The sequence below is a fragment of the Chlorocebus sabaeus genome, chromosome 15 (genome assembly GCF_047675955.1).
Source record: "Chlorocebus sabaeus isolate Y175 chromosome 15, mChlSab1.0.hap1, whole genome shotgun sequence".
NCBI lineage: Eukaryota > Metazoa > Chordata > Mammalia > Primates > Cercopithecidae > Chlorocebus > Chlorocebus sabaeus.
In genome coordinates this window covers 78247264-78255258 of record NC_132918.1, presented here as the reverse complement: position 1 = coordinate 78255258, position 7995 = coordinate 78247264, and positions in this window count along the sequence as shown.

The window sequence follows — 7995 nt, the reverse complement described above, 5'->3', positions numbered from 1 at the left end:
AATTCTCCTTCCTCAGCCTCCCAGGTAGCTAGGATTACAGGTGTGCACCACCATTCCCACCTAATTTTTGTATTTTCAGTAGAGATGGGATTTCACCATGTTGCCCAGGCTGGTCTCGAACTCCTGACCTCAAGTGATCCACTTGCCTCAGCCTCCCAAAGTGCTGGGATTAGGGGCGTGAGCCACTGCACCTGACCCTGATTTTTTTTGTTTTTTGTTTGTTTGGGTGGTTGGTTGTTTTCTTGTTGTTGTTTTTGTTTGTTTGTTTGTTTTGAGAGGGAATCTCACTCTGTTGCCCAGTCTGGAGTGCAGTGGCATGATCTTGGCTCACTACAACCTCCACCTCCCGGGTTCAAGCAATTCTCCTACCTCAGCCTCCCAAGTAGCTGGGATTATAGGCGTGCACCACCATGCCTGGCTAAATTTTGTATTTTTAGTAGAGACAAGGGTTCACCATGCTGGCCAGGCTGGTCTCAAACTCCTGACCTTGTGATCCACTGACCTCAGCCTCCCAAGGCTGATGGTTTTAAATTAAGGATTTTAGGATACAGTTTGAGCTGAAGAATATAGAAAGCATTACATATCAAAACTTGTGAGATACAGCTAACGCTATATTTAGAGGAAAAGTTATAGCCTTAAATGTTTTTATTAGAGAAGAAAGTCTGAAATTTAATGAGCAAAACATCTTCAAGAAGTAAGGAGGGCCAAGTGTGGTGTCTCATGCCTGTAATTCCAGCTACTTAGGAAGCCAAGGTGCAAGGATCACTTGAGGCCAGGAATTCCAGACCAGCCTGAACAACATAGCAAGATCTTGTATTTTTAAAAAATGTAAGTAAGCCGGGAATGGAAAGAGGCTGATCAACGGGTTCAAAGTTATATTATGAGGAATAAGTGCTGATGTCCTTATTGCACAATAGGATGACTATAGTTAACAATAATGTATTGAATATTTCAAAATAGCTAGAAGAAAGGATTTTGAGTGTTTTCACTAAAAAAAAGACAAATGTTGAGGTGATGGATATGCTAATTATACTGATTTGATCATTACACAAAGTATGCATGTATTGAAACATCACGTTGTACCCATAAATATGTACAATTATTATGTGTCAATTACAATTTTTAATTAAATTCTTTCAGAGAAAAAAATTAATCTCTTAAAAGCTTCCTTTTCTTTTTTTTCCTTTTCTTTTTTCTTTTCTTTTTTTTTTTTTTTTTGAGACAGAGTCTCACTACATCACCCAGGCTGGAGTGCAGTGGCACCATCACAACTCACTGCAAACTTGACCCCCGAGCTCCAGCCATCCTCCCACTTCAGCCTCCTAAGTAGCTGGGACAACAGGCACATGCCACCATGCCCAGCTAATTTTTTATTTTTTGTAGAGACAATGTCTCACTATGTTGCCCAGGCTGTTCTCAAAGTCCTATTCTCAAGAAATCCTCCCATCTTGACCTCCCAAAGTGCTGGGATTACAGGTGTGAGCCACCACTCCCGGCCAAGCATGCCGTTTTGACAATAAAAATCTATCATTTCTTACCAAAAAAAAAAAAAGAAGAATTTTTTAATGTGAAAGAAAGAAATACATGTAATACACGTAAAAGCAGAAAATAATGAAATAGAAAAATATATATTCAATAGAGAACATCAACAAAGTCAACAGTTTTTTATTTTCAGACTCATAAGTTGATAAATTCAGGGATGAAAAGTGTTTCCTCACCTCTAAGTGTTTTAGCCTAAGAGCTAAAGAAATCTTTCTTTATTAGGAAAGTCTGGATCCACCCTCTAAAACAATGAATGTGACTTTATTGGGTTTCAGAAGGACAGAACTATAAGGGAACTCAACTTCTCAATCTATATCATGAAGGCAGAGTTCCAGAGAAGGGAAACAGAGGCTCAAATCATACAGCCAGTCAGCAGCATACAGAAACCTAGGCAGAGCCAGGTACGGTGATTCACTCCTGTGATCCCAGCACTTTGAAAGGCCGAGGCAGGCAGATCACTTGAAGTCAGGAGTTCGAGACCAGCCTGACCAACACATCGAAATCCCATCTCTAGGCTGGCTATGGTGGCTCACGCCTGTAATCCCAGCACTTTGGGAGACCAAGGCGGGTGGATCACCTGAGGTTGGGAGTTCAAGACCAGTCTGACCAACGTGGAGAAACCCCGTCTCTACTAAAAATACAAAATTAGCCAGGCATGGTGGCGCATGCCTATAATCCCAGCTACTCGGGAGGCTGAGGCAGGAGAATTGCTTGAACCCAGGAGGCGGAGGTTGTGGTGAGCCGAGATCACGCCATTGCCCTCCAGCCTGGGCTACAAGAGAGAAACTCCGTCTCAGGAAAAAAAAAAAAAAAAAAAAAAGAAAGAAAGAAAGAAATCTTGTCTCTACTAAAAATACAAAAAAAAAAAAAAAAAAGAAATTAGCCAGGTGTGGTGGTGGGCACCTGTAATCCCAGCTACTCGGGAAGCTGAGGCAAGAGAATCACCTGAACCAAACTGAGATGGGGGTTGCAGTGAGCTGAGATCATGCCACTGCACTCCAGCCTGGGCCACAGAGCAAGACTCCGTCTCAAAAAAAAAAAAAAAAAAAAAAAATCTAGATAAGGTTTGTCTTAAAAACTTTCCCACAATTTCTGTGAACCCCTGGAGCACTCACTTTCTCATGGTTTCCTCGGTCTAGACATTCTGCCTCTGCTTCCACTAAATCCATTCAGTTCATGAATGATCTCACCATCCTACACATTATTTTGCAGTATCTTGACTCAAATGTGGAACAGAGTCCCTTGAATTTCACAAAAAGCTTATCCACATCAGGCCCCTTTAATGTGTAAAAACTTTACAGAAGCGTTAAAGAGATGGAGGAGGAGGTGCCGTCTACACTGTCACAGCACAAACTCAATAGTATTGACTGTCAAATATCCCAGTTTGTAAAAGATATTCTACCACCATCCATTTTCTTGATCATCCTTTTGTCTTCACTCTTCTCTTCTTTGTCCAACCCCACCTCCGAATTTCAAATAATTTTAAAATTAAAGCTGTCCCATCTGTATTTCTGAAATGACACATCCTCGCCTTTCTTCTCCAGGTCCAGCTTCTGAGGAAGGGGCCCTAAGAAGCATGAGGCTTCCACGGGCTAAGGCGGGAGGGAGAGAGGAGTCAGAAACAAAGCAGAAGGCTTGGGAGCCTCCCAGAAAAGAGTCCGGGCACTGCTGCCTCCCATGGCCAAGCCCTTGGGATAAGGAAGCACAATAAAATCCCCACTCAGATTTTGGGATGTGAGAAAATAGGACTTTTGGGCCACGTTCCCAATGTCAAGCTTGGGGCGGAAGCAAGATCCCTGAGTTCCCCATCACAGTGCAAGGGCAGATGCAACACAGTGCAGGTTGTATCTGCATGTGGACCAAGGCAGCCTGCAAGAGTTCCCATGAACCAGCCATGGAGGGGAGAGAGTAGGATGGTTTCCCACACCAACCTGAGCAGCAGGAAGCAGAAAAAGCCCTAGATAGCTCCAGTAAGTCTTCTGAGGCCACGGAGAAGAGCAAGAGAGAATGGAGCATTTCCCATGTCCCAAAAGGAGTGCCACGGGATCTGAGTGAGACATGGTCCAGTATGTGGGAATGGATCAACTTAGCAGGTGACTTCATGGATGGATGGTTGAGACCCAGACAGGATGCAGTTACAGGCAGGAGCTGACATCAGCAAATCACAAAGACCAGAGTCACACTCGCAAAATTGCAACACCAGATGTTACTGAGGAAAGGGGGGATGAGTGAAATGCTGAATTGGCTGAGATGAAGCCCCTGCCTTCTGGGGGGAAATGAGGTCTGAAAATAAAAATGAAGTTCAGTTCTAGAAGGAAGTTTACCGTTGACAACCATGTTTCTCTCTCCTAACACCCTTGGTCAGGAGCCACCTCCCTGGTGTCAGCAAATGTTTTACAATCTTTTGTTCTTTCTTAGTGGGTGTTACTTTATTCTCCCCCAGATAGATCGGCGTATTTATTTAAAAGTGTTTTCCACACTATCCGGTTATGGTGATTTCATCTCAAGAGAGCTGCTGTTTGGATTGTTGATCTCGTTCATTGTTTTAGAATTATATTTCTTTCTTAGGCTATGGAACTGTGGTGTGCACACTCATTTTAAGTGGGAGATTTTCTATTTGTTTGTAAATATTTGTTGCTCTTTCTCTCACAGTCTCTCTCTCTCTTTCCCTCTTTCTCTCCTTTTCTACTAATCCATCTTTGTATAGGAATTTTGAAGTTGCCCCTGTACTGGGTATTGTTGATGTCCTACCAAAAAACCTATAGCTGCTTGTACGTGACTCCCCTACCTGCTGTGAGGGTTGGTTGCTCCCTTCCCCCAGAGAACTACTCTTTGTTTAATGGGAAGATGCCTCACTGACACATGGATAAAAAAGGCCAGACCCAGCCAGAGGCGGTATCTCATGCCCCTGTAATCCCAGCACTTTGGGAGGTCAAGGTGGGAGGATCATTTGAGCCCAGGAGTTTAAAACCAGCCTGGGCAACATAGTGAGACCCTCTCTCTGCAAATTAAAATTTAAAAATTAGTTGGGCATGGTGGTATATGGCTGTAGTCCCAGCTACTCAGGAGGCTGAGGTGGGAGGATCACTAGAGCTTGGGAGGTTGAGGCTGCAGTGAGCCATGATGATGCCACTGCACTCCAGCCTGAGTGACAGAGTGAGACTCTGTCTTAAAAATAAAAATAAAGAGGTGACACACTGCCTCAAAGTGGAATTCATTGTGTCATGTAATTCATGCTCCAGAACCTCCATGAGATCAGGCTGAGGCTAGACTCCAGCAAGGAACTTGTGACGGTTAATTTTATGTGCCAACTTGACTAGGTTACTGGGTGCCCAGACACTTGGTCAAACAGCATTCTGGGTGTGTCTGTGTCGGTGTATCTGGATGGCACTAACATTTGAATCAGTAAATTGAGTGAAGCAGATCGCCCACCCTAATGTGGGTGGGTCTCATCCAATTAATTGAGGGTCTGAATAGATCCTTTCATGAGTAAGAGGGGACTCCTCTTGCCTGACTGACTTGAGCTGGGACATCAGTCTTTTCCTGCCTTCAGACTCTTAGTGGAAACATCAAGTCTTCCTGGGTCTCAAGATGGCCAGGTTTTGGACTTACATCATAGGCTCTCCTGGTTCTTAGGCCTTTGGACTGAGGCTGGAACCACATCCTCAGTTCTCCTGGATCTCCAGCTTGGCAACTGCAGGCATTGGGACATTTCAGATTCCATAATCATGTGAGCACATTTTTTATGATATTTATAAATTTATAGATATAGATAATATAGACACAGATATAGATATGGCTCTAGATACAGATAGATCGATGATATAGATATAGATATGGATGTAGATATATATCCTATATTCTGATTCTCTGGAGAACCCTAATACAGAGCACATTCTTACTTAGCTTCTTCCCTTTCCTGGTCTTATTTCTTTCCCTCCCTCCCCCTCTCCAGGAAGCGCCCCCCATAAATTACTTGCATTAGAATCCCTGCCTCAGGTTCTGCTTCTCAGGAACCCAGTCTAAGACTCCTTCCAGTTAGCAGCCTAGAGTTGCAATCCAAAATCAGGTCTTCTGTTGGTGGTTTGAATCTCGCATCCTGTAAGGGTCTGGGCATACCACAGTTCTAGTTGCTGAGCAGTGAGCTCAGGGGTTGCTTCGAATCTTAGTCATGAGTTTGTGTTTATCCTCCAGCCTAACAAGCCTACAGCTGCCAACCAGCAGTTTCTTTGTCTCCTTGCAGATGAGGAATAGCTCTGCCTTGCCCTAACCTCTGACTGCAGCCCCCCTCTCCATATTAGATGAAGCGGAGTTACCCTACAGGATCTGAGCTCCTGGCAGCTGCTATCTGCTTCGGGTGCCAAGCCCCAGAGGACTTACAATCTCAGCTTTGCTCAACACTTTGCTTCTATTCCCTAGTTCTTAACCTCAAAGATGCTTAATCCTATTTGTTTGTTTGTTTGTTTGTTTGAAATAGTGTTTATTTTTTATTGGTGTATAATTTACATGCCATAAAACATATAGACCTTTAAGTGTATGGTACAATGAGTTTTGATAAATTTATATTAGGTTGGTGCAAACATAATTGTGGTTTTGGTCATTGAAAGTAATGGCCAAAACCGCAGTTAGGACAGGTGTGGTGGCTCATGCCTGTAATCCCAGCACTTTGGGAGGCTGAGGCGGGCAGATCACTTGAGGTTGGGAGTTCGAGACCAGCCTGGTCTCGAACGTGGCAAAACCCCATCTCCACTAAAAAATACAAAAATTAACTGGACATGGTAGCATGCACCTGTAATCCTAGCTACTGAGAGTCACTTGAACCCAAGAGGTGGAGGTTGCAGTGAGCCAAGATCGCTCCACTGTACACCAGCCTGGGCAACAAAGTGAGACTCCATCTCAAAAAAAAATGCAATTATGTTTGCACCAACCAAATATATATATATACACACACACAGGTCACCCACATCCAAAAGATAGAGAATTTCCATCATCCAAAGTGTTCCCTTGCACTCCATTGTAGTGGGATTTTAAGGAATCAGAGAATGGGCCGGGCGCGGTGGCTCAAGCCTGTAATCCCAGCACTTTGGGAGGCCGAGACGGGCGGATCACGAGGTCAGGAGATCGAGACCAACCTGGCTAACACGGTGAAACCCTGTCTCTACTAAAAAATACAAAAAATTAGCCGGGCGTGGTGGCGGGCGCCTGTAGTCCCAGTCACTTAGGAGGCTGAGGCAGGAGAATGGCGTAAACCCGGGAGGCAGAGGTTGCAGTGAGCTGAGATCCGGCCATTGCACTCCAGCCCGGGCAACAGAGCAAGACTCCGTCTCAAAAAAAAAAAAAAAAAAAAAAAAAAAAAGGAATCAGAGAGACCGATGGGGTTCAGGAGGATATTTATTAATTATTTATGTGCACCGGCCCAGTCGGATTAACATCCAAAGGACTGAGCCCCGAACAAAGAGTTAAGTTACCTTTTAAGCATTTCTTGGGTGGAGGGAGATCTGTGCAGGGGGAAGCATACTACAGAAGCGAGAAACAAAGACGGTTATTCAGTTGAGACATGCATTACATCATTTCTTACGTTTCAAGGAAAAACATGTTTTGCGACTTGAGTTTATCTGTCTAGTGACCTTGCAGCTGCACAACTAGGGAAACAGGGTCTTCACAATGCCTGGGAAGGGAGGAGAGATAAGGCTCACTAGCCACAGAAAAACAGGCAGTTTTTAAATAAGGACTCCAGCGCTTTCTCTTTCGCAGGTGGAGTTGGGTTTTCTCACATACAACTGAGTTTCTGCTTACACACTCTTTAATTTCTCTTAATTCCTGTTCCATTCCTCCCTGTGGTGCTTTTTTATAACAGAGGTGTTAACAGAAAGCACCACTATTTGCCACCTCCTCGTGGAGCTGAGCTGCTTCTTCTAACGGCAGCGGCTGATATCTGGTTAATGTCATCAACTGCGCGGTAGTGTGTCAGACTACTGTCGCCTCCATAGTTGACTGAATACTACCAATAAACAGGGGTAAAAGGCAAGGGAGGATGAGGCAGATGCCCAGAATAAGCAAGAACCCACTAATGATGGTTTTGAATCCTCCAAAGGCTGAGAACCATCCTTCAAACAAGGAATCTGGGGACCACCCGGACCAAGTCTGAACTGGAACATGGGCTAACTTGAGCATTCTAATTGTGATTTCCATGACAACTCAGCCATTATCATTGATTTCTAGGCAACAGTTGGTTAAATTAAATTTTCCACATACTCCTCCTTTCGAGGCTAACAGGTAGTCTAAAGCCAGCCTATTTTGTATATAGCATTCCTCATTTGTGTTGCTTAGATTGCCAATAAATCTAGTGCCTTTGATGTTTCATTGGTTATGATTTCAAGGACTGCTTGCAACCTTATGATGCAGTTGAACATATAAATGGGGGTATGGTACCCCCATGACCTGTCTTGCACC